The sequence below is a fragment of the Pongo abelii genome, chromosome 11 (genome assembly GCF_028885655.2).
Source record: "Pongo abelii isolate AG06213 chromosome 11, NHGRI_mPonAbe1-v2.0_pri, whole genome shotgun sequence".
Lineage (NCBI taxonomy): Eukaryota > Metazoa > Chordata > Mammalia > Primates > Hominidae > Pongo > Pongo abelii.
Genome location: NC_071996.2, coordinates 48,897,277 through 48,925,215, shown reverse-complemented (window position 1 = coordinate 48,925,215; position 27,939 = coordinate 48,897,277). Strand labels below are relative to the sequence as shown.

The 27,939-nt window shown below is 34.6% G+C and overlaps 1 long non-coding RNA gene across 2 annotated transcripts in view; it reads left to right on the top strand.

The window, feature by feature from the left end:
• The window catches only part of LOC129057987 (uncharacterized), a 73,035-nt gene that overhangs the window by 26,190 nt on the left and 18,906 nt on the right, over positions 1–27,939 (top strand). The window contains exons 2-4 of one of the 2 annotated variants that reach the window (XR_010135991.1): positions 1,483–1,602; positions 3,479–3,569; positions 8,442–8,659. This is a non-coding gene — a long non-coding RNA (uncharacterized LOC129057987). Of the gene's footprint in view, positions 1–1,482; positions 1,603–3,478; positions 3,570–8,441; positions 8,660–27,939 lie in introns of those variants that run through there. The other variant, XR_010135990.1, reaches the window with a different exon arrangement.

Below are 27,939 nucleotides of genomic sequence, written 5' to 3'. Positions count from 1 at the left end.
TAACTAGGTACATTGTCCACGAGCAGTGATACTCTCAAAGAAATATTTTCTGAGTAGTAGTTCTCAACTGTGGGCTTAAAATATTCAGTAAACCATGCTGTAAACAGATATTTTGTAATCCAAGCTTTGTTGTTCCATTTATAAGGCGCAGGCAGAGTAGATTTAGCACAATTCTTAAGGCTCCTAGGATTTCTGCAATGGTAAATTGAGCCTTGGCTTCAACTCAAAGTCACCAGCTGCATTAGCCCCTAACAAGACAGTCAACCTGTGTTTTGAAGCTTTGAAGCTAGGCACTGACTTCTCCTTCCTAGTTGCAAAAGCCCTAGATGGCATCTTCTTCCAGTGTAGATGTAAAGTTGTTTCATCTACATTGAAAATCAGTTGTTAGTGTAGCCACCTTCATCGATGATCTTAACTAGGTCTTCTGGATAACTTGCTGCAGCTTCTCCATCAGCACTGCCTACTTTACCTTACACTTTTATGTTACTGAGATGGTGTTTTTCCTTAAACTTCATGAACCAAGTTTTGCTAGCTTCTAACTTTTTTTCTGCAGCTTCTTCACATCTATCAGACTTCATGGAATTGAAGAGAGTTAGAATCTTGCTCTGGATTAGGCTTTGGTTTTTAAGGGAATGCTGAGACTGGTTTGATCTACTCAAACTACTAAAAGTTTTCTCCACATCATCAATAAGGCTATTTTGCTTTTTTATTATTAATGTGTTCACTGGGTAGCACTTTTAATTTCCTTCAAGAACTTTTCCTTTGCATTTACAACTTGACTGACACATAAGTCTTAGTTTTTGATCTGTCTCAGCTTTTATCATGCCTTCCTCACTAAGCTTAATCATGTCTACCTTTTATTTAGAGTGAGAGATATACAACCCTTTCACTTGAATACTTGGAGGCCATTGCAGTGTTTTTAATTGGCCCGATTTTAATATTGTTGTATCTTAGGGAACAGGGATGTCTAAGGAAAGGGAGAGAGATAGAGGAATGGGCAGTCAGTGGATTGGTCAGAACACACACAATATTTATCTATTAAGTTTTCTGTCTTACGTGGTTATGGTTTGTGATGCCCCAAAGTAATTACAATAGTAACATCAAAGATCACTGATCACAGATTATCATAACAGATAAAATGATAATGAAAACATTTGAAATACTATGAGAATTACCAAAATGTGACACAGAGGCACAAAGGGAGCTCATGTTGTTTGAAAAATGGCACCCAAGGAATTGCTAGTCACAAGGCTGCTATAATTCCTTTAATTTGTTAAAAAAAGTAATATCTGTGAAGTAAAATTTAAACAAAAATGAAGCACAGTAAAATGAGATATGCTTGTGTATACTTTTCAGAATATTGTTTGTGGCATCTCTGCATTCGGCATAGAGAAAAGACAGCTTATAATATTTATTAATTTTTTTGCACAAAAATGTCATCTATTATTCCTTTTTTTGAGATAAATTATTTCATTAATCCAGCTACCACAGTGTTTCAGAGGTCAAGCAGATATGTCAAGAATAGGATAGGTGAAAATGTAGTCACTGAAGGAACTTCAGTGGCTGGAGAAAGAAGGAGAGCTCTCTCTACGAGCATTGCAGGTAAGTTGTCTTATTAACATCTATCACAATAAAATTAACCCATTGTATTAGTACAAAGCATTTTCCAAAGCTTCTCCCTGCATGTGGCTTATTTATTTATTTTTATTAGAACAACTCTGTAAGGCAATTACCCATAATGCTGCACAAGAAGAAAGGTACTTGTCCAACCTTGCCCAATGGAAATTGCAAATAGAAGGAATTAGAAGGAGTAGGAGCCAATACAGGGGCCAAGACTCTTGCCTTCCATATAGAATTAATGTCCAATCATTCAAATTGAATCAGGGTCATTATGACACAAATAAATAGAAGTAGGCGGGGCGCGGTGGCTCACCCCTGTAATCCCAGCACTTTGGGAGGCCAAGGCAGGTGGATCACCTGAGGTCAGGAGTTCGAGACTAGTCTGGCCAACATTGGGAAACCCCACCTGTACTAAAAATACAAAAAATTAGCTGGGCATGATGGCAGGTGCCTGTAATCCCAGCTACTCGGGAGGCTGAGGCAGGAAAATCGCTTGAACTTGGGAGGCAAGAGTTGCAGTGAGCAAGATTGCACCATTGCACTCCAGCCTGAGCAACAAGAGCAAGACTCCATCTCAATAATAATACCCTCTAATAATAAACAGAAGTAAAAATCTCATGTATTATTCTAGAAAAGATTTCTTCTTTTTTTTGGGACAAAAATGTTTATTGAAATAAAAATAAGTTAATTTTTAAAAGTACTAATTCTCAGCACTAAGGGATAATGTTTACCTTACCAACAATCACAAGTACAATTCAATTATATGTTTTTATTCTATAAACATTTAAAAATTACTAACACACCAGAAAAAAGTTATTAACTATCATTTTTCAGCTGTGTGTTTCACATACACATTTTCTTTAATTTTCATAAGAGCCTTATTAATTGGAAGCAATATCTATATTTTACAGACTAACCATAGTTCTGTTAATCAAATACATATCATTTGATTCCTAAATTCACGCTCTTATCCCTCTTAGCCTTTAGACTATATTACAAAATAAAAGAGCGATGAATATACAAACTGTTGTGGAAAGTTGTGTTCCTAGAAAATCCACTAGTTTTATTACAGTTTTTCATTGAAAGAGATTCTATTTTTGACTACTCTCCTCTTCCTCCTTGTTATCTTTCTTTAAATGCACTCAATACAGAACAATTTACCTAATAAAAGTAATTATGTTACCTTTACTTAGAAATAAAAGTCTTCAATTATATGCTTCAGCCTAAGAGAAATCCCCAGGAAACATACGTTAATAAGTCATTTTATTAAGTTAGACGTTTTTATTTTAATTTTTTAAAAAAATTATATGTTCTGCCTGCTCTGTTTTCTTCTACAGTTGAAAATTAAATTTTATTCTCTATACCTTGATAGAAACTTTGATGTGTCTTTCTTCTTGGATTTTAAATTTGTTTGTTCAAAGAAAAATCAATACAAACCACAAATTAAGTGAGATTGTTATAGCTAAATTCACATGTACAAAAATATTCAATGGCAAGCCTTAATTTCTTTTATCAACATTCTTTTACACTCTATTGGTTTATTTGTGTTTAGTTGAAACATATGAAATAAAATTTGCAAAGAAATACTGTTATTGTAACTGTAGTCACAAGCCTACCTATGACAGTGTCATCCGTGAATCTTGCTTGGCTCTGATCTCAAACTCAACCTATAAAACCCTTGAAAGTTTACTTAATTATTGCCAAGTAAAATTTTAATTTGCTTCAAAATTGCATGGTGAATAGTTATTACAATTAAGTTTATATTAGAAATTGGCACTAGAGGGAGCTAAGTAATTGTATCATTTATGTGTTTAGGGGAAAATTGAACATTCATTTAAAAACTTGTATTTTTTTTCAGAACCTGCTGATTTTACAAATATGGCAGCTATGCCTCAGCAAATTATAAGCAATAATGAATTAGTTAATTTTCTTCAGTGAAAACTGCTATGGTAAGATTATTAAATTACTGTATTTCTACTTAGTGAAAGTAGCTACCAGTCAGTAAATTAGGATTTCTAAGACTCTTTGGGGAAAGAGATTATTACTATTATCCATGTTTATCATTATTTTGGCCCTAACAGAATTAAAATGTTTATAGTACCTGTTAAATACGATATTTTGTTCTCAAATGTATAGTTTGATAAGAAAATGGCCTTATTGAATAGGATCTCAGTGAAGACTAGAAAACAATTTTACTCTTATGGAATATTCTAGGAATTTAGTTGGTTTGATTACTTTGAAGGACTGATTCAATTGAACAACAGTATTATTTTCCAGCAAGCAGAACCTACTATAAGTTGAATGAAATTATGTTATTTTCCACTTTTACAGTTGTATCTAAAATGAACAAAAGCTAAACGCTGCAGGACATTTTTATTTACAAAAACTAAAGAATTGAAGAGCAAATATACAATCTCATGCATTGTGCATGTTTAGTCCCAGGAAAGGTTCACAGTTAAGAAGAGCCTGTATGAAGTCAATGCTGGTGCCTGTGACGGGTGTGGGAATGGGAAATTTTACTCTCCCCGTTGCCTCATTACTTAGGCAGTCACAGCCAAAAAGGGACACGTTTTACATCAGCTTATAGGTGAGCATGTCCCTATTACAAATAATGCATGCAGGAACTTCTTTTTTTTTTCACAGACACTTTGAAAGAAAAAGATATGATTTAGATGTTAAAATGAAGTTTAATTCACATTCCATTCTACTTTGAAAATAAAATGATGTTGAAAATATTTAAATAATACTCATTGTCTTCTGTGGTAAAATCCTCTTAGCTGATTTTCAGTTATTTGAATTTATGTACCAATGTCCAAAAGAAAGTTTCTTGCTTTTCTGCTAATAATTTGAGTGAGGAACCCATCTGCCGTTAACTACATGTGACTAGGTTAAGATTTAATATAGAAGTGAATTTCAGGGAAAATAAAGTACAAAGTAGAAAAAAATTACAGTCAGGCAATACATTATTTGTTAAACCACAAAACTGATTTCTACCTGTTTGCCTCATTTATTTTTCCATAAAAATGAAACATTCCTTAACTTTTATACTAATATTTTATTTTTACTGTTTGAATAATTAGCATATTTTCTCTCAAAGGAGTGCTGTAATCCAGGTTAGCCTTGCAAAAGATGTTAGCAAGTGATATTTCAAAGACAGAACTTGGGGAAAAAGAGAGGGTTTTTAATACTGAGTATAACTAGAACAACTTTCAGGTCTCCAAATTAGTGTTTAACGAACTTTAATGTACATGCTAATCACCTGAGGGTTTGTTAAAATACAGATTCTAACTCAGAAGATGCAGGATTATTTTGCATTTCTAACAAGCTCCCAGGTAATGCTGTTGTTGCTGTCTGTGGACCACACTTTGAATAGCAAGACTCGTCATTTTCTTTAATGCTGCTAAGGTTCTCTGGTTTGAAATTAGAATTGAAAGCAAAAGAAAAGAGTTTAGAGTAAAGTAATGGTTTCAATCTTGGAAACCTGAGATGCCAACTATATTTGTTCTTGCCCATCCTGAGCTGTGTTAGATGCTCAACACTGACCCTGTACAGAAACAGTGTGATTCATTCTGCAGGCAGGGCCAGAATTTAATGTCCTGAGCCTCAGTTTCATTATCTGTAAAATGAAAATATAATACCTATCTCCTAGGTTTGTAGTTTGCTTAATTTTTATCATTTCTCATTTGCTTGGCATTGATCACTGAGCTCCTAGAATTTTGATATACCTTATTTAGCATCAGGATGTTTGCATATGGCATACTCTAGTGAGTACCAGCTGTCATTACTACAATTATTACCAGCAAGTTGGGATATTGGGCCATCAGTAGTTGAGTGTAGATGGAATAAATTGTTTGTGAGATGATAAGATGAGCGAGAAAGCTAGAAAGAAAGACAGGGAATACTTCCAGCAACACTGTTCGCAACAGCGAAGACATGGAATCAACCTAAATGCCAATTAATGATAGAATGGATAAAGAAAATGTGGTACATATATACCATGGAATACTATGCAGCCATTAAAAAGAAGGTTAGCTTCAGTATGTGTTGTTCCCATCTATGTGTCCATGTGATCTCATTATTTAGTTCCCACTTATAAGTAAGAACATGTGGTATTTGGTTTTCTGTTCCCGTATTAGTTTGCTAAGGATAATGGCCTCTAGTTCCATCCATGTCCCCGCAAAGGAAACAATCTTCTTCTTTTTAAGAAGAAGGTTGGGAGGAGTGAGAGGATCAGGAAAAATAACTAATGAGTAATAGGCTTAATACTAGGATGATGAAATAATCTGTACAACAAACCCCCATGACACATGGTCACCTCTAACCAACCTATACATTCACCCCTGAATTAAAAATGTTTAAAAAAAGGGGAGGCCAGGTGCTGTGGCTCATGCCTGTAATCTCCAAACTTTGAGAGGCTAACGTTATGGATCTCTTGTGCCCAGGAGCAAGAGTTTGAGATAAGCCTGGACAGCAAGGCAAAATCCCGTATCTACCAAAAGTACAAAAAATTAGTCCGGTGTGGTGGTGTGTGCCTGTAGTCCCAGCTACTCTGGAGGCTGAGGTGGGGGGATCCCTTAAGCCTGGGAGGTGGAGGTTGCAGTGAGCCAAGATTGCACCACTGTACTCCAGCCTGGGTGACAGAGAGAGACCTTGTCCAAAAAAAAAAAAAAAAAAAAAAACCAACAAGATAAGATAACAAAAGGGTTTCAATCTATGCTAGGAATTTGAAATTTATTATTTAAAAAATGATGAACTATTAGAAGACTGCAAATTGAGGAGTAGTAGGAACAAAATACTATGTCTCTTTTGAATTGGAAAATGGTTTAGATGGGACTCAACAATTTCTTCTGTGGTCCTGGTTAAGAGATCACGAGAGCTTGGGCCAAAATAGGGGAAGCAGAAAGGGATAAATGGAACAATTATTTGCAAATCATATTTGCAAGGATAAGTGACCATTTGAACATGGGTCTACAAGTTAGGATATCTTCAGTCAACTCTGCAGACTTTAGGAAATTTATTCTATTTCACATAACAAGAAGTGCAACAGAGAGTGATGCTAGTTTTTCTGTGATTCTTTTGGTTTAGTTTGCAGATAGCTGTACATCCAGACATAAACATCCCCAGAGACAGCATAAAAAATGATCTCTTCCTGTGTCTCCTTTCCAAAGTAGGAGAGCACTTCCTAGAAACTCCCCAGCCAACTTTTTAGGTCTTGCCTAGAATTGTATCCTAAGCTTAGTCATAAACCAATCACTGGCAAAGAGACCACTAGAGATGACTGTGTCTCTAAGAACCCTCCTCCTGGTATACCAAATAGAGACAGGATTTCCCACAGTATATGACCACTTGGAAAAGAGTGGATTGTTCTTTAGAGTTCTTTAAGAACGTCTGGGGCTATGTTTGAAGGTGTGGTGAAAGAGGGGTGTGTGCGTGTGTGTGTGTGTGTTTCTGTGTGAGAGAGAGAGAGAGAGAGGGAGAGAATGTTGAAAAGGTAACCAAGGGTGCCTGCTATTGGTGGAGGAAAGTTATATGCTAATAATTATCTACTTATTGATAAGTCAGTATATATTTAATGTCTCTTTCTAGAATAGACTATAACATATGAGAACTAGGAACATATAAAACCCTGTATATCTTAAAATTAATTATTCTGTCATTTAGAACAGTTTCAAACGGATGGTTTTCCAGAAAATTGTATCTGACAAACTATTCCTGATGCTCATATGGCTTCCGTATACATAATAAATTGGCTTCTCTTAGCAATATTTCTTTCTCCATGCTCAAGTATTTCTAGAACCAAAAAAAGTTCTTCTAATACCTAGTTACTTCTTGTTTTTTAGTTTTAATTTTATATGTTCCTTCTATTATTAAACAGAATAACAGATAACAGGATAACAATTCTGTTATCGAAATTATTTTTATTTTAGTACCTTTCATATCCCCTGGTATAATTTTAATAATTAGTAAATAGAAATAGTATGTATAGATGTAGCAAAATGTAGATATCTGTGTGCTCTTCATGAGGACAGTTTATGTCTCTATTTTCTTTACCAGTGTACCTGCAGATCTCAGTAGAGTGCATTGCATGTACCTATGGTCTATCAATATTTGCTCAGGGAAGAGTGTGGCTGGAGGTCTTTATTTCTAGATCAAGTGACTTAGAGAATGTTAACTAATTTAGAAATTTTAGAAAAAGTGGCATTTTAAATGGAAGCTAATGAAACACTAAATTCGGATACTAGTGAGAATAAAGCAGGACACATTCTAGAGTTTAAAAATTTGGGTCTCTAGCACAAGAGAGAGAAAATGATAATGGAATGATCTGGCTAACAGAATCTATGCCTTCATAGAACTAAATTATTTGAGCAAAACATAAGTTGGTATGGTCTTGCAATCAAGAGTATTTTGTGAGCCTTATGCTGTATTTGTATATAGTGTTTATTTATTTGAATATCTGAGTTTCTGGAAATTTTAAGTCTGTGAACTTTATGAGGAGTTCACATGTTTTTTTAGGTGATGTTGAAAATGAGAAGGAACCACAGATTTTGACTTTGGTGGCATTGTAATAAGGATGTACAGGTGTTAAGGAATGATTTTCAAAAAGTTAAAAGGCTTGGCTGTTCTGCAAATATAAAATGAGCACATGGCAAGGATTTTATCCAACTATTAATTAATGAGATGAGGCAGTAAGCTGTTGAAACAGTTCAAAGCTTTTTTAGAAACTAGATAAAAAGCAATACTATGATACATTTGCAGATTACATATAAAACTGGCTAATGTCTTCCAGGGGATTCTAACTTTGAGGTTTTCTATTCCACCAGGTAGGGGATTATTTGCATCTCTACTGGACAACAATCTACAAGTTGACTGCTGCCCCTAAAGTGTATAAAATTGATGATCAATAGCAAGTTAAGCCTAGCGTGGCACTGAGTGAATAGGGTGTGTGTGTGTGTGTGTGTGTGTGTGTGTTTCCAGTGTTTGAATAATTTTTCTGACAGACTAAGGAGAATAACAGATTTCATTAAAGAAAATAATCCTCTGTGCATGTGTGTGTCTGTGAGAAAGAGAGAAGTTAATAATGACTTTTGCTGCTAACACACACAATTCGCAATCGGAAAAATATGGAACCAGCCCAAATGTCCATCAATCAATGAGTGCAAAAAGAAATATGGTATGTATATAACATGGGATACTACTCAGCCATAAAAAGGAATGAAATAATGATATTTGCAGCAACCTGGATGGAATTAGAGACCATTATTCTAAGTGAAGTAACTCAGGAATGGAAAAACATCATATGTTCTCACTCATAAGTGGGAGCTAAGCTATGAGGTTGCAAAGACATAAGAATAACACATTGGACTTTGGGGACTTGGGGGAAAGGGTAGGGGGCAGGTGAGGTACAAAAGACTACACATTGGGTACAGTGTACACTGCTCAGGTGATGGGTGCACAAAAATCTCAGAAATTAAAAAAAAAACCTCTCAGACATTGAATCTTAAAATTCCAAAAAAAATTTTGCTGCTAATGAATAACTATCCCTATCATATGTCCTACAATGTAGATTTTTGGAATTAGCTACAACATTTTTATAATTTTAAGAAAATAAGAAAACTAGACATAAGTGGCCAAAGTATTTTTAAAAAGGCTTTGGTGGCAAATAAAATTATAGATTTAAATGACAGATATTATCTACATATCATAGATTCTTTTCCAAGATAAATCTAAGATTGAGTGTTTATGAAGAAATGTAGTTGAATCTATGTAGATGCTCCAGCATACCCTTATTTAACTTTCGGGGGAATGAAATAAATTTCAAAACTGGAGCCACCTACATTAAAACACTGTTAATGACCCAGTGTTCTTTTCGTTATTATATCATTCACTGCCCTTAAGGCTGTTGGACTGGATTGTTTCTTTGATGAGAAATTGGTGACGCTCTACCAGGGTAATGTGGCATCGATACCTAACATAGTCTTTCCAGAATAATAGATGATATGTGGTGAGTTCTTATTGACACAGTGACACAGTTCTGATATAATATATGTCATTTAGCCCATGCAATAAGAAATTTGAAGTAGATACTATTTTATGGATAAGAAATCAAGGTTTAGGGGGATTAAATAATTTGCAGAAGGTCCCATAACCATTAGACAGTGGGATCTATATCTATCCCAATCTAATTGAAGCTGCAGTCCAGTCTTTAATCGTGATTTTCTTTTATCCTTAAAATAATTGCTTTACTATGAATACTTTTTTTCAGGGATCCCTAAGACCCAGAAGTTTATTCCTTCCCTAGCTATATTATTTTTATAGGAATTTAGTTATAGTAGTAACATTAGTATAGCTAATACTTATTAAGCATCTACTCCCCTCTAATATTTTTATATAATTTATAACAGTAATGTCCTATGGTAAGTTTTGTTATTCTAAGTTTATATTTTGGCAAATTAAAGTTAAACAAATGTACAAAATTGCCCATTAAGTGGCCAGATATTTCTGACCTTCCTGCTTATCTCCATCTCTACTGTGATCATGTTCCTGACCCTGGGGCGGGACCTCAGAGATTGTTAGTGACTTCCTTACAACACTCCTGCTTTCTTCATTTAAGTCACCTTCATGGCTTCTCAGGGTGAGCTAACCATGTTTCTAGATATGGATGCTACTCTTTATATAGGAGGGGAACTTATACTCTCCAGCATTTGTCCATTAGCCTTCTTGTGCTGTTGTATATAGAAATCCTATATTTATAGCTCCAATTTAAACTATCCATATGCCTGTATCCCCTTCTATCCAAAACAACATCTTCTAAGGTTGGATCAGAAAACATGTGAGTGGTGCACCCAAGTGTGCTATTCAAAATCCTACCTCTAGAAAAGAAGGATTAATAGGGGGATATATATGTGGTAAAACAAATGTCACAAAATGTTCAATAAAGAATCTATATATTAGATGTATGTTAGGCATATGGGCAAAATGGAAAAAAATATTTCACTTTTCTACATTTGAACACTCTTGTAGTGAAAGGCCATGTCTACCTCCTATGAACTTGCAGCTTATTTGTTGTGTGTTGGCTTGCACTCTTTGATAAAAATAGAAGTTCCAAGACCTGAATTCTGCATCTCTTCTGTTCAGAAATGTGTCCCAAATGCCTATAAACAGTGCCTGGCACATAATGGGCCCCTAATCAATGTTCACTTAATTAAAGAGTTTACTGAGAAAAAAAAAATGCAATGAAGACTTAAAAATTATTGCTTGTAGTAAGATGCTCACACAGTGGGATTAAAAGTTCCAAACAAGAAGGCAGGGCAGGGGATAAAAGGACAAACCCATCCCCTAAATTTTGAGCTGAGAATTTATCATCAAATAACAAACAAACAAACAAAAACAAACAAATGTACTATTCTGGGACACTACATGATATCCTGGGAAAACAAAAAACAAAAACAGAGTAAGGGGAATCCAAAATGTTACGATCCTTCAAATAGATCTCCTGTGCGTGTGGATCAAACAGGAATCTGAGGCTCAATCTTACACTTCATTTCATTTTCCCTTTCCCAAAGGGGAAATGTACAGAGCAGAACCCAGTGTGGACCCACTTATTCACAGATGCCCATGGAGTTCAGAAAACGTCAGTACTCCTCTGCAGTGTAGAAGACATCTTCCATATCAGGAAGAAGCATATATTTGGGTTTCCAGTGAATGCAAATCTTAGAGAGATAGCTGGTAGGGGCAGTGACTGGTTCGTTTTACTCCTCCAATAAGTTATTACAATTCTGAGAAGAAATAGCATTCCAGCCACAGGAAGATGCAGCCTGAAAGTTAAGAATTGCTGAGAAGGGAACAAACACCTTTTCTACTTCTGCAGAATGTGCTGGGGAGCAGCTCTTCTGGCTCTCCAGGCCACCCTTCTGACAACAACCAGGGAGAGAGAGACAAGGTCACATGGGTCACTTCCTTCTGGAAGTGGCAGATAAGTGGGGAATGAAGTCTTGTATGAACATGTGAGGGGATGGTGGCGTATGTCTCTTTCCTCAATGTTGCTTTCTTGAGGCATGTCAGCAGATTTTCCAGATGCATCTACAGTCTAGGTTCCCCCTAGTACCTTCATTACTATGACATTGTTGATGTCTATATTGCCTCTTGACTAGACTGCAAACTGGACTCATTTTTAAACATGTTATTCTGGAAATTTTGAGACAAACACAAAAACAGAGGGATTGGTATAAAAAAATCTCATGGAATAAAATTATTATCCAATGTACAAGCCACTAAATGAAATCTGTAATGTTCACTTTATTAAGTAAAACCATCCACCTGTTCCTAGCACCTTTTTCTCATCTTAAACTGACCTACTGCTATTTTTGCAGTCATTAAATTCTATTTCTTTAATCTACATGTTTACTACCCTGTGCTAACTTAAACTTTACATGCTGGAATCTGATCTTATAATCTGGCCAATTTCATTGTCCTCAGATACTATCTTCTACTGTTGAATCTGAACCACTGGAATGTAAATTAGTTCAGCCACTGTGGAGAGCAGTTTGGAGATTTCTGAAAGAGCTTAAAACAGAACTACCATTTGATCCATCAAACCTATTACTGGGTATATAAGCAAAGGAAAATAAACTGTCCTACCAAAAAGATACATGCACTCCTGTGTTCATCACAGCACCATTCACAATAGCAAGTACATGAAATCAACCTAGATTCCATCAACAGCGAATTGGATAAATAAAACGTGGTACATATGCAGCATGGAATACTACTCAGCTATAAACAAGAACAAAATCATGTCCTTTGCAGAAACATGGAAGGAGATGGAGGCCATTATCCTAAGCAAACTAAGACAGGAACAGAAAACCAAATACCAAATATTCTCACTTATAAGTGGGAGCTAAACGTTGAGTACACATGGACATGAAGATAGTAACAGCAGACACTGAGAACTACTAGAGAGGGGAGGATAAGAGAGGGACGAGGGTGGAAAAACTAACTATTGGGTACTATGCTCACTACTTGGGTGATGGGACCATTCATACACCAAACCTCAGCAACATGCAATTTACCCATATAACAAACCTGCATATGTACCCCCTGAGCCTAAAATAAAAGTTGAAAAAAAAATCTAAATAACTGTCTGAATTCTAAGGTTCCCTCATGTATCAAATAAGATTTTTTTTCTTCGACCAGATTGACTTCCTTCCTACCTTATTAACATATTAATAGCCATTTCTGCTCAGAAACTTTTAGCCATGCTATTGCTCCAACACAAAAGCTTCTCCCATTCCCACTTCCATGTCCACATCTGAACTTTTCTACAAAATCCCGTCCCACTTCCATCTAGTCCAAGCAGGCATTCTTGATCATACCTGACCTTAGTCTGAGTTCCTAAGCACTGAACTATACCAAATGTGATTATATAATTAGATATCATAGCTTATATTTGTCCTAATGTTTTGATATGTGTTCAGTTTGCATTTTCTTGAGTAGCATCATGTCAACGAAGTCAAGAAATATGTCTTATATTTATTTGGAAGCTCCTATGACTGTCAGTCTCAATTCTAGCTGCATATCAGACTTACATGGGATCTTTATACAAAACAAGACAAAACAAAAATTTTAGATATGCCATGTAAGATTTACTCAAGATGGAGTCTGAGAAATTATATATTTCCTGATTTTTCAGGAAATTCATTTATATCTATTCCAGTGTTAATTCATGGACACACATTTGGGATCCTCAGTTAATGAAAATATTATCAGAACTGTGCTTATAAAACACACCTAATTCATACATATTTGTTTACTAACTTAACAGGCTTTGCAGTCTAACATTAGTCATTTTTATGATATCAGCTTAATGTGCATATAAGGACTATAAAATAAAACTGATTTTTTCAATGACTGCAAAACAAAGATTGTAATCTATACTGAATTATCTCATATTAGTAATCTTTCTTTGATGATGCCCCAGAATGAGCCAATTATGCTACAGTTATTTTACATCCTTCTTTTTAGTGTACTTTGTTTACTAGAAATCTGTAGAACATACTGTTATTTATTCACCACATACTTTTTGAGCATCATCTATAATCTAGGTCTAAAATTAAATTTGTAAATTATAGTTCTCTTTGGCATGTACAATGTTTATTTTCACTTCGAATAAATTTGTAATATTTATAAATTATAGACATTTTACATAAAATATTTAGATTTATAGATTATACTAGAAATGAGAAGATCTGGAAATACCCAACACATATTCTTACGTGACTGTGATTGACCAACACTGAGTAATGTGTGTCCTCTTTGAATATTGCAGAAAATGGCCAATGTACTCCAGACCCTATTATTCTCTGTTTTTTTAATACACTTAAGACTTGCCTGGTCATTTCAACATTCACCTCTCTGCTCTATCTCTGATAAAGTATACAAGTAATTTATAATAATAAAAGTTGAATTAATAATAGCTTCATTCAATTTCCAAAATTGACTAGAATGTGAGGAGGAAATCACAATGTATTATTCTTTATAATTTTGTTATCTAGCAAAATACAAGTTAAGGCATATTTGTAAATAAATATGTCTCTTTAAAGCAGTAAGGAAGAGAAAGAGAATTCTATCCCTTCACCCATGCCAATCTCACGAGGAGAGAGAGTCAATATGATTGGTGACATTGCAAATTATTCATTAGACTACAGTAACGAGTGGGTGGGATTCATGTATTTCAATAGACTACACCCTTACATTCTGTCCTCTTCTCTTTTTCTTACTTCCTTCATGCAACTGGTTACATAAATTGAGTGAGGGACACTTGTTTGGATTGGAGGGCAGTAGGCAAGTCATGGCCATTAGGCCTCGGCCAGGCTAAAACATCTCTGCCATTTCGCTATCATTTTTTTTAAAGTGTATATCCTTGGAAGCAACCTCTATGATGAAGGATTAATTGACAGAACAATATATGAGCCTTCTTGTATCATCTATCCAAAGGTCATCCTAACCTCATGTCCTCATGATAGGCTCTTATTCATGAGAGGATTCAGTAAGAGGCACTTACCTATCTTATTCACCCATTCTTGGCATCAGAATCTTGACATAATAATCAAAAGGCTCCTTTAGAGAAGACCGTATCTATAACATGAAACTTTATCAGGTTGACAAATCATGTATTGAGGAAAAATGAACCCTAAACTCTTCAATGAGATGTATTTATTTTTATTCTGTTATAAATTTCCACTTACTCATTACTAAAGATCTGATGATAATTCATCTAAGAAAGAAAGCGTATGTCAAGGTACAATCTACATTATTTTTTGTCTTATGCCTTTCTGTGCAAAGCTGGCTTCTTACTTTAAGGACCTCATTACTAATTGCAGAACATGTCTTAGGCTCTGCTTGTTATTCATTTGCTCAAAGAGTGATCTTTCATTGCTAGGTTTTGAATGGATTGATTTCTATGCTACGTTTGCTTTCTTTTAATATTCTCTGCAAAATTGTGTCTTCCTCTTTTCCTAATGAAAGAAAACTGAGGCGAGCTGTTTTGGCTCTCTCTCTCTCTCTTTTTCTCCCAGGACATGCCACTGTTTTATTTGCTACTATATTCTTTTTGCCATTTATCAGAATTCTTTTCTTAGCTGTGGCATAGGGAGGGTCATTTAAAAACTATTCTTTGGGAAGAATGAACTGCTGCTTGGGCACTGTCAGGACACTGTCTGTAAAATATTATAAATCTCCTCATGGGCAATCATTTAAGAGAGCTCATGGATATTATCATACCCAATGTTGTGAAGGGTAACAGTGCTCAGTAAACGCTTATTAAATGAATCAATGAATACATGAATCTGGTTCCTTGAAGTGACACTCAGAATTTTGTTTGCATATCTAAAATAAGATGTGAGCAATAAGAAAACATTGAGGCTGAAAATTGCTATATATTTAAAACAATGCCTTAATTAAAAAAAAATTCCACATACAGACTTGTTTAGTGGTTCTAGAATACTTCTTAGTATGACTAGAATTTTAGTGTTTGTTTCATTCCTTATTCGAAATTTGATCCCAGGGCAATGAAGAAAAAAGTCTATGCAAAGTTGTTTGCTACTACCATTGTTGTGCATTAATTTAAAAAATATATATAGAATAATAAAATAATTTTAAGAAATATGGCTTAAATTAGAAAAATTTAAATTGTATTCTATTTGGCTTATAATGTAAACCATATTGTTAATGACACTGCTCTAACCAGTCCCCAAACTTGAGACTAATTTTAGTAGTCAAGGCTGAATTATTTTTTAATTGGTATTTAAAGCTCAGGGGAAATAAAAACTATTTTATAACTTTACCCATTGATAATCTCTGATAACATTTGGAATATATTCTTCTAGAAATTTCCTTTTTCCAATTGAAGCCATACTTTAATATTTCTGCCTCTTGTTTCACATATTTGCATTATGTGAATGAGCAATTTAATAAGGGGTCAAGTCTCTGCTGCTTGTTGATGCCTTAGCCTTCCTCAGTTTTGTATGGTTGCAGTCTTATAATTTTTGAGCTCTATTCAATGATAAATTTGGGGATATATTCCACTAAGAATCACACAATGTAAGAATAAGAGGAGACTTTAGAAGGCACTTCCACCAACATTGCATTTTACATAAAAGGTAAATGAGGATCAGAGAAGTTAAATGACTTATGCAACATGACATAACTAGTTGGTTGCAGAGTTGAGAATAGACTACATCATAAGTGATTTTGATCTTATGATTATCTTGATACCTAGAGTTGGATTATAAATAATAATTATAAAATCACTTGTGTTTAATTTTTATCTGGTAAAAATTTGTTGTTTATTGCAACATCAATAAAAATTCTGTGAATATACAGAGCCAAAAGATGAATAAATCTAATAAATTTTTTTCCTATGTAGTACAATTGAATATTATACTAAAGAAAGATTACTGTTGTTAGCTAATTTTGCAACTATATAGGCCAAAGAAATCTATAACGACAGAACTTTGAAGCATGAGTGATGTGGAAGAGTTATGGATATTAATTCAGTCTTTCATGTGGTGTTCAGTGAAATATTAAGCTTTAGAGTCTGTGTGGGAGTGTATCTAAATATACTTGTTGTTTTGCATTTTTATTCTGCAGTTTCTCAGACACGTTCATGGCAGGGAAGAAAAAAAATATCCACTGCAAAGACGTGATTCTCAATGGATGCTGTGAAGTCATATCTTCACAGCCAAACCACGGCTTAGCCAGAAGCAAAAACTATGCTTGGTTCTTTTCTTATTTGGTCTTCCTAATTCTCCCTTCTTCCTTGACATGATCTGGGTGGCTCCAAATGTATATTTTTCTAGAGATGACAGCTGCCATAAAAAATTCTTGCATAGACTGTAATTGATTAGTTTGACTTAAGATTATGATTGATCCATTCTCTGACTGCCCTGTCAACAATCTGGGGTGCTGGTGGGTTGATGGAGGTCAATGTTTAAAAGCTCTTGATTGGAAATTCGAAACCTTTGAGCCAAGAATTCAAATTTGACCCAAGAATATATTTGGTTTGGCAGGCACACTATTTTAACGCTTTAGATTTTTTAATGTTTTTAGGCAGATCTATGTATTCTTTAGTTTATCATTCCCCCTTGTTTTTCATAACACAGTTTTACACATTGATTTTATTTGCCTGATATTGAATCCTGGTTTTTCAACCTCTGCTTACATGGCCATGCCATCCCAAGTTGTACATAATTGAATCATAGAATTATAGGAAGAACTTGAGGTCATCCAAACTAAGCCCTTGGTTTTTCAGATAAAGAAATGGGTCCAGAGAGGTGAAGCAATTTGTACAAGATGAGACACAAGTCAGAGAAAAAATAGCGAGTAACATTTGTAATAAACCTGAAATATATCAGGGAGGGAGCTAGGCACTTTGCTCCCATTCTCACAATTAATTCTAATATTTATAGATGAAAAAATAATGCTTATGAAGTCACATTGTTAAAGGGAATGAAAATCAGACTTGGGAGTCAAATACTAGTCAGCTTAACTCAGAAGCACAGTCTTCTACACAGAAACAATCTTCTGGTTCTCGTCTCAGTGAACTTTCAATTATATCAGGTTGCCAATCAATTAGACAAGTTATTTTGAATACATAATTATGCTTACAGTTTAAAAAAGGCACCCATGTGGTAAACTTGCTACATGTTTGCCTAGCTACATTTTTGCTTAACATTCAGGAACATTTCAGAAGGAATCCCAAAATGAAATCCATTTGACCCCCCGGTAGTTATCCTCTCTTCCCATATGTCATCAAAAAGTTAGTGAAACATAAAAATAAAAACATAGATATATCATTTTCATGTGGATTAGATTTCTTTCTGCCATTTATTAGCTTCTGGATTCAGTAGAATATTACAGGGTTCCACTGCTTGAAGGGCACATAGGACATTTCTTATTTTCCAGTCGTCCTGATCATCTTGGAACATCTGTTTTCCTGGTGTACATAAGGTACTATGGACCTAAGATTAGCTTGAGGAACACCAAGTCACTTGTTAACTCTCATCAGCAAGTTATGCTTTTGTAAGCATTATCAGCATTCATATAGAACCATGGCAATTCCTGAGAATTTTTTCCTAGGCCTCACATCATTTGATGATACACAGCTGAACACTTAGAAAGAGGAAAGCAAACTTAAAGGACTTCTTTTTTTTTTTATGTGTGTGTCAGAAGATTATCAGGCGGTATGCAGAGCTGATGATTTGTTAAACTTAAGACAAAAATGAAAGTCTGCAGGCGAGTCTTGCTAGTCACCTTCTGAATAGATGTTAGACTTGAATTTCTCCTAGAAGATATGTCTAGAGGGTTCATCAGAATCACTTATGAACCACATTTATTATTTAATACAATAGTAGAAAGACTTATTATCTGTTGAGTCTTGGAATATAACCAGTCAAAAGTGATGCTAGTTGGACTCAACTTATGAAATGAACTATTAATGGGAGATAAGTTGGTCAGTAGACACACACATATAAGGTGCATTATGAGGGCCTCAGGAGACAAATCAACCTGTCACGGTACTCAAATATGTAGAGAATTTTTTAAAAATAAAAAGCATTGGAAAGCCTGTTGGCTTAAATAAAAAAACAAAACTCTTGCCTGCAACTACTGAACATTCATAAATTCATTTTTGAAAGATATCCTCACATTGTTCTTTTCAGCTACACAGACAGAGATGAGGGATATTAGTTTCACACATGTACCCAATTATTATGACATGTCATTGATCTTTTACTTCATGTAAGACATATATATTATATATATTGAACTAATCACAAAATTGCTGTTGATGCCTCTCATTAAAAGTCTTCATTTACAAGCATGTTAAACCAGTTAAGTGTGTGTGGGGGGGGTTGCGTGTGTGTGTGTGTGTATGCACACATGGTGTGTGTGTGTGTATATATGTATATAGACAGATTAGATAAATTTAACTTATCTACCTATCTACATATTTTTTAATTATGCATAAGCTAAATCGTGATTTTAATGAAAGAGTTCTAGAGTACTTATATTTGTAATATAAATGTTCCTGTGTGCGTACAAACACAGAAGCGCACACACACAACACACTCCTAACTGATCTAACCTGCATTGTAAATGAAGACTTTAAATGAGCGGCATTGGCATCAACCTCATGAGTAGGTAAGTATGGTTGTCTATGTATTGCCACTCTGGCCCATACTTTTGTCTTATCCTGGGATTTATCTGATATCTCCTTGTCATAAGCATTATGGTTAACACTGGTATTTTCCCCTTGGAATCTGTGTCAGGTTTGGTGGAAGGCTGCTACTTGCCTGTATTCTGGAGAGTAAGGAGAAGATCTAAGAGGTGAGCTTGAGGAAAAGTCAAATTAATATCTAGGTAGACTGTCAGGGTGATTTCTTCTTATGATGGAATTGGCAGAAAAAGATAATTTTGGTGAAATCCAATGAGTTAGAACCGGGTAAATAGGATGACTAGAAGTGAAAGGTGAAAGAGAGAGTCTAGAGAAATTTTTGAATTCATAAAGGAAGAGCTATGCAGCTTTTTGAGAAATATATCCATCTTCAGAGTAGCATGGAGAAAGCTGTTAAAGCCACTGGCCTAGTAAGATAATTTATTCACAGCAGGGCAGGTCATTAGAAAGGGGAAGCATGCCACTAGATCAAGGATGGCAAACAGCTTTCATCTTGGCTGCCAAGTCTAGTTGATTTGTAGTGGCTGCTTGGAAAGATGTGAACAAAAGGACTCTAAGATCTTATCTAAACCCAACAGTTTAGTGTCTTGTGATTGATTAGTGATGTCTGCATGGGCACACAAATGTGAGTTATTGACACGGATCATGTAATTTTTGTTTTTCATTCCTGAATTAAATGTCCTTGTATAATTGGATAGTTATAAGGGTCTACATCTGACTAATGGAAGTTTAGCTCATCTGTTAAGCACCTTCATCAGTGCTTAACCAAACTAAAGAATCTTTACAACCCCAGCAACTAGTTGGTCCAAAAGGTTGAAATTTATTCTATGGGGTTTCCTAATAGGTTCTTGCACAGGATTTGGGAATACAGGTTTGTGGTACTCAAGAGCACTAGGCAGGCTGACGGTTAACATTTTTCTTTAGTTTGTTCACAAAAACCAAGTTTGAAAACATGGCACTAGAATTCATTATCAAAATTCAGAAATACTAGCATGAGGCAGGGTTTTATTCTTTGAAAAGTGTTTATCAGTCATGAGAAAATGAATGTCTCATGGGTACTGGTCCTATGAACTGGACTTTGGCACTTAGGCACAGATAGTCTTCTTTATCAGAATTTCAAAAGGCATGTGAGTGTGGTGTGTCAATTTAAGGCATTACAAGCACAGAAAACGTCTGCAGAAGAGCGTCACAACAAGGGTCAACCGAACAGGGAGGAGAGCAAAACAACAAGCCTTTCTATATTGGAGGTTAAGTATGGACTTTGAGGCCACTTTAAATAGTAGTACTCAAGGTAGTATTCAAATGGTATTTTACCCACTGTTATTAACAAGAGTACATCATTAGATGTATATTGGCCCAATAATTGAGATATAGATGAACCATCAAAAGAACTCAGAAGACCTAGCTACGGGAATACTTTGTAAAGTCACGAGAGGGAAATAAAGAGAATGCTTGGCCTGCTGGATTTTCTAATGCATGAAATTATATAATTGAAGTTTTGGTGTTTATCCATAAATCAGACTTTCCCTCTTCAAATTCAAATTGTAAGATTTAAAATTCTGGCAAAAGTGTTAATTAAGTATTAGCAGACATTTAGACTTTACCATGAATGAGTCTATGAGATGCTTTCCTAAATATATACTTTTTTGTAAATGTCAAGAAGCTAGGAGGGAGGACAGAAGAGGAGTAAGCCAGGCAAAATGAAGATGGAGGCCCTGAAAAAAGGGAGATAGATTTCACACCAATGATTTCTTGAACAAAGAACTTATTGCTGGAAACAGAAAAGAGAAAAACCCTCAATAATACTCAATAGAAATAGTGGTTGATCAAAATTATTCATGACATAATTCTTAATGAGCGTTATTGGGCATCCCAGAAGCTGCCCTTGGGAAGTGTATAAAATTACCAAATAGTCCCAAATTGTCTATGACTTTCCTGATTTTAGTAGGGAAATTCCCTGTTCCAGGATTGCCCCCACTCCCAGGCAAAATAGGATGGTTAGTTACTCTCAAACAGAAAAGTGAAATGCAGCCGTTTTCTAGGGAGGGGCAAGCAGGGCTTTCAGAAAACATTTCACTATCTGAAGCTGATCTTTGCTTGAAAGGGACTTTAGCAGGCTACAGGGTCTTTTTTTTCCCAAATCTGTGAAAGAATCTGAGAATGAGACTCTGACCCATTCTGTTCCATGTATTAGAAGGGACGCTTGGGTGTATGTGGGTGTGGGTGTGGGTGTGCGTGTGTGTGCGTGTGTTTGTGTGTAGGAGTTGTTTCCATTTTTAAGGCTTCTTTCTCTAGGGAAGCTAATAGGACAACCTCTTCTTTGTTAGGAACAACCAAAGTTAATTTTTGCAAGACCATTTTACCTCCCTTATTCAAGGAGTTTCATGATTAAATTTGATTAATATTCTAATATATGTGTTAGGGCTATTGTTTTTCACTTGAGGGGTAAGGAATCATCCTTATTATAATCTTTGTGTAAATCTTGAACTGGATTTTTGGGTTTTATTATAATTGCATTTTGCCATTTTGTACCATTAAAATTGTTTCTCTATGTAAAACAAGAATCACACTGGCCACCTTATATTTGACTTTTTTCTTTATTCTTTATTTTTAATAGACAAATAAAAATTATATATCATTATAGTGTATAACATGATGGTTTGATATGTGAATACTTTGTGGTATCGCTAAATCAAGCTTTTTAACATTTGCATTACTCACATACTGATCAAAATTCTATGTATTTTTACAGATTGAAGTAAAACATCATTCCTCTGAAATTTCCCTGATCACATCACATCTGAAAATTTCCTTCTCTGACTATCCTGCAGCATTTTTAGGTCTTTTCTAGCATGTCTTCCTCTTGATTTGCATTTGTATAGTTTACTTAATCTCACTTAGAAAATTGTAAGCTACTTAAAGTGTTAAAATAAAATAAAATTTTTTCTCTGTTTAATTTTATCTTCTGCATTACATTTTTCTTTGTATTGATAACAGCTCTCTGACCTTAACTCTTACACTTCCATGGGCATTATAACATGAGAAGATGAGTAAATCATATTTTACCCTCTGTTATGAACAACAATACATCATTAGAAAGTGCTATGAAACTTACTCTACAGGAATTTTTTTAACAAGTAATAAATACAGATATTACTATACATTTCAGTTTAAGTGTTTAGATTTGGACCTGGGATATTTGATAAATATTTGATGAATACATGTAAATTTACATATTAAAAATAATCCTTATTATTGAATGAACTAATTAATGACAAAAATCTAGGGAGCCAATCTTTTTTGTCCCTTTAGTAGAGAGCTGAACCTGCTTGCTTCTACTATAATTGCTACTACTACTGCTACTAATAATAATAATTTCGAAACATGAAAACAAATTTTTCATAAAATGTTACTATTTGTTGTGCCTATTGTCACATAATAAACGATTTTATATTTTATTCTACATTATGAATATACAGCTGCATGCTAGAAACAAAGCATCACAATACATGTTATCAGTAGAAACACTGAATATATGTAATTTTCCCACAGCTATCTCCTCCTTGTCATAGTGAAACATTCAGCTTGACTCTAATCTAACTATTTCTGTGATCTCTCTTCATTAATGGGTTCTGTTCGTGTGCCGATTGTTAAAGGGAGTGTGATTGCATTTCAAGAAAACAATGATGCTTCCCCAACAGAAGTATGATATTGTTAGGGTTTCAGAAGGTAAAAAGCGGTTACTTTTTTCAGCTTCTACATTAGCTGTTCTCTGCTCTTAAAAAGTTTTGCAGGAAGTGAATTAATGTAATAGTTTTTACAGTCTGTATAGTATAAAATAGACTCAGATTAAGCTACCAGACTTGTTATTTGACAGTTTATAAAATATTTTAGTATCTTTTTGGCAGTAGCAGTTTGAATGTTGGCAAATGTACACATTGCTTGCAGTTTCAAAACCTTGTAATGAGTATTTTCCACTGTAATAGCAGAGAGCTGAGATTTGGATAAACCACTTAGACTTGTGAACTCTGACATGCACGGTAACAATGTCTTTGTAAAAGAATTTTGTCAAGTATTGGAGCTCCTACTAATAGCACATCCATCTTTCTGCACACCATAAATCTTAAGAAAATTTCTATTACTCTGCAATTTGTCTGGCTTATGCTATTTATTAGCCATTTTATTCTGCTGCTTTAAGAAGTAATGTGATGTTCATTTTATTGCTGGTTCAATAAATTGTTAATTATAATGCAGTGATTGCAGCTGACGTGATTTAAAAGCCGCATTAGCACTATAGCATTAAGTTTTAACTATTTTACCCTTCAATTCCCTGTTTATACAATAGTAAAAGGAAAATAGCCTTGGACTAATTTAAAAAATGAAGGTACTTATATCTATTGATCACATGACACATTAGAAACTTTTTAAATAAAGGTCACACTTTTATCTTAAGAAAGATGGAAAACATGGGTGAATAATACATAAAGGAACACTTATGAGAAAAGCATGTTATTCTAAGGTAGAATGCAAGTGAAGTTAGCCATATCTATGTATTTAATATTATAGTTCTTGTATGATACTTCCTATAATACTTCTTATTAAATACTTCCTATTAAATAGGAAGGCATAGAAGTCATGCTAATTTTGTAAATATTTTTCTTCCAGAATTAAAAAAAATGTTACTAGAAACTATGATAGGAGTGACTTTTGAAGAACATTTTTAAATTTTATACCCAAATGGTCAAACCTGAAGCAACATAAACACTCCTCCTCTTCTGTTTCTTTCCAGGCTCAAACTAACCTAGAACTATCTCACTTACCTAAAATGTGTGCATACCAGTCTCATAGTGTATATTCTTAGAGATCTATTAAATCACACTCTTCTGAACAAGAAAAGTGTGGTGCTTACAATAGCATCTATGTAAGCAGTTAATTATGTACTGCTCGATATAATTTCAAATGCAAATTCTATTTTCTCATAAAAATTCTGCCTTTTGTCCATTGACTTCAGTTCATCGAAATCAAGGATTTTGTACCAAGCTTGTTGCCCTCTCTCTAAGAATTTTGCAAAACTTTGGACATAGTGTAAACTCTTCAAATAAATGTTGGCTGCTTCCAGAACATTCTTCTAATGCTGAATTTGAACATTTTGAATGTTGGATGATCTATGATATACAGCTTCTGTTACACTGGTGAGTGAGTGGCTGGTGAACATGTAAAATAAGCCTGACTTTCTATAAATTTTGGAATTCAGCTGACAAAACAAGGAAAAAAGCATGTAGTCAATGATTTGGATTGCTTTATGCTCCCATTCTCTTGCCCTGAGCCACTCTTTGAATTTGGGCAAATCAATAAATTGTTCTGTAATTTGGTTTTAACATTTGTGATATTTTACTCTACAGACACACATTGAGAATTTTTCATGTACCAGGCATTTTAGTACAAAGCAGGGGTAAATTGTAGATGCCTTTGCAGAGTTTACTTTTTAGTGTGGGATAGGCAACATTCCTTTGATTTTTTTCTCCTGTAATTAAGCATTAATCAAACAATTTATAAATTATTATTGTGTGGTTTCTCTAGCATTGAAGTTTCTTCCTTCCTTCTCATTTAAAAAAATATGTAATGTGGATGCGATTCATAAATGCTTGTTTAAATGGAGAATTTTATAATTAAATATTTTATAGTACCATAGGATATTAGAGACAAAAAGACATTTAAGGCCACTTAGTAATTCTACTACATCAAAAAATTTGAGATTTCAAATCATACAGATCATTTGGCCCCACTTCCAAAATTCTCATTTAATAGCTTAGGTGGGGCCCTGGAATCTGTACAGATCAGTGGATATAAGATTAAAAGTTTGCTTTTATCACTAATAAGGCCACAATGCCTTTATTTGCAATTTATAATTGTTTTCCACAGTTGGCTATTTTAAAAGTTGTTTTGTCCAAAGTGTTCATTTTTTAGTTGATATATTGTAAAGTGTTCATTTTTTAGTTGAGAAATTGTGCCCAAGGCTACAGAATCTAAATGTCTTGCCTAAGGACATGTATAATTAGAGGCTTAATTAGGAACAAGAATTATTTTATCTGTTAATCTAGTGGTCTCTTTCCTACATAACTCAGCCTGTATTTTAAATAATTATGTTGTTTTACTGACTTATTTAGGTTATTTCCTCCAATCTCTTTTTATTTTTGAATATAAGGCAATTGCTTTTGTTCACAGAGAGGAAATGTCTGGTAACACTCTCTGTTTAAGCATTTCGTTAAATACATGACTACTAAAGAAAAAAATCTTGTCTACTTTTGAATTTCTAACATATCCCTTGTCTCCGGGCCTGCATATATATAAACTAATGGGTGCTCATTCCTATCTCTTTCTTCGAAAGAAGAAACTTTCATGCCTCTCAAAGGGAAGGTGTGTTTCATTTGCAGTGGGGCGTTACTCTTTATAAAGAATCAGTCTCTGAAGATTCTGTATTATAACAATGTAGATTCAATCTTAAAATTTCTTTTCTTAAAATTTCTTTTCTAATAGATACTTTGAAAACTCAGCCATCCATCTGATAATTTGAATCTTTACATTGATTTAGAAAACCCTAAATCAAAGACTTTTAGACAGTCTTTTAGTTGTATATTTAATATGCAATCAGACTTCATTTGTGTTTTTCTACCTCTACTCAGGCTTTTCTTTTCACAACATGAGAATTGGTCAAATTATAATATTTTCAATGTATTGCCTATGTAGCCTTGGGAAAAGGAGACCAGAAGAATGAATGAAAGAAAAGAACCTCCTCTCCTCCATCCCTTGCTCACAACACAAATCTGAGTTTTAGAATCAGTTTATTCACTTATGGTCCCATTTAACGTGGCCAGTACATAACCAGATCACACAATTGGCACAACATTGAAAGAAATGCCCAGGGTTAACGTGTGTTAAGATTATAGACATTTAATTCTAAAACAAATTGTACACAATGCTGCCAAGCAAGAACACTTCAGAATTTTAAAATACATCATTTCTAGTAAAATGTTTATCTTATATCAAGACTCAAATGTCTGAAATTCTCAGAAATATGCATAGATTTCTTTTCTTTCATTAGTCCATTTCAGAAGTTTTTAACCACCGAGGCACATCTCAGACTGATTTACTCAGATCCTGTATAGGTGTGTTACTGTACCAAACAGAGGGTCGGGCTGCTGTTTCTTGTGGCCCAATAATGAGATGCAGATGAACTAGGGAGGAAGAGAGTTTTTATTTCTGTAGCTGGTTACAGGGAGAAGGCCTGGAAATTATCACGAGACCAACTCAAAATTACAAAGTTTTCCAGAGCTTATATACCTTCTAAGCTATGTGTCTACATGTAAGTATGCATTCACCTGAAGACATAAGTGATTAACTTCTTTTAATCTATAACTAAAGTCTAAGCCCTGAAGACCTTCCTCTGGAGTCTCAGTAAATTTACTTAATCTAAATGGGTCCAGGTGCTGGAGTGATTACCCTTATCTTGTCTTCTGCTAAATCATGGAGGTTTGGGGAGTTCCTTTAGACCCCCAATAAAATTGTTTGTAGAAGCCTGAGGAGTTTCTTCAGACCCACAATAAAACTTGTTTAATCCTAAATGAATCCTGTTAAGAATTCCTTTGTTATTTTGTCATGATTTAAGGCCCAGGAAAGGCCTAGGCAAAACTCCTGATGGCTTTTGTTACATTCCCACCTTTGTATAAGTTTACTGGCTTTTAATATGTAGCTAAACCACTCAATTGGTACTGAAACAGTTGTTATGGAGGCCTGCGTTAGTGAGACCTGACCTGCCACAGGTGGATCCCAAGTGATCATAATTATTTAAAGTTTCCAGTTTATATCAATAGTCTATTAGACTAGAAAACCACTAACCTACTAATTATTTTAGGACATCATCCAACAGCTTCACCAGATTAGAATCTCCTTTTTTCTCTTGTACAGAAAGTTAGATAACAGAGAATTTTAGAAGAATTGTGACACATGAAGGTCCTGAGTGTTGTAAAATACTAAAGGAGCTATTTATCAAGAACTGATCATCTTTAATATCACAAATAGAAGTTCCATGCACTACTTAAACCCTATTCAAAATATGTCCCATTGAGATGGGCTTTAGGAAAATGATGGGTAATGTATGTTTCTGAATTACTATAAACAGTCTTAAAAAATTGACTAGCTCTCCTTAGCTCCACTAAAGGCCATGCTTGCTGGGGAGAAGGGTGCCTCAAATCTATAATAGCCAATGTCTTATTGCTATTCAGTTGGTCTGTACATAGGATTCACTCTGATTTCTATTTCTGGATTTTAACTTTATTTTTCTGTTTATGATTTCCTCTCCTCTCCTAGGTGTGACATGCATTATTTCACTGTTTCTGATCTCCAAATTTCCACCTTGAATGTAATACACCATTCCTCTTTCAAAACTGCATGCACTGTTTTCAGCTACTTAAGATAAATACCTCATATATTCTTATCTAAGGCCTCAGAATTCTAAGCCTTGGTGGAAACTTCTTGTTATTGACAGCATTATCATGTTCTCATAGGAACTATGACCATATCGGGGAATA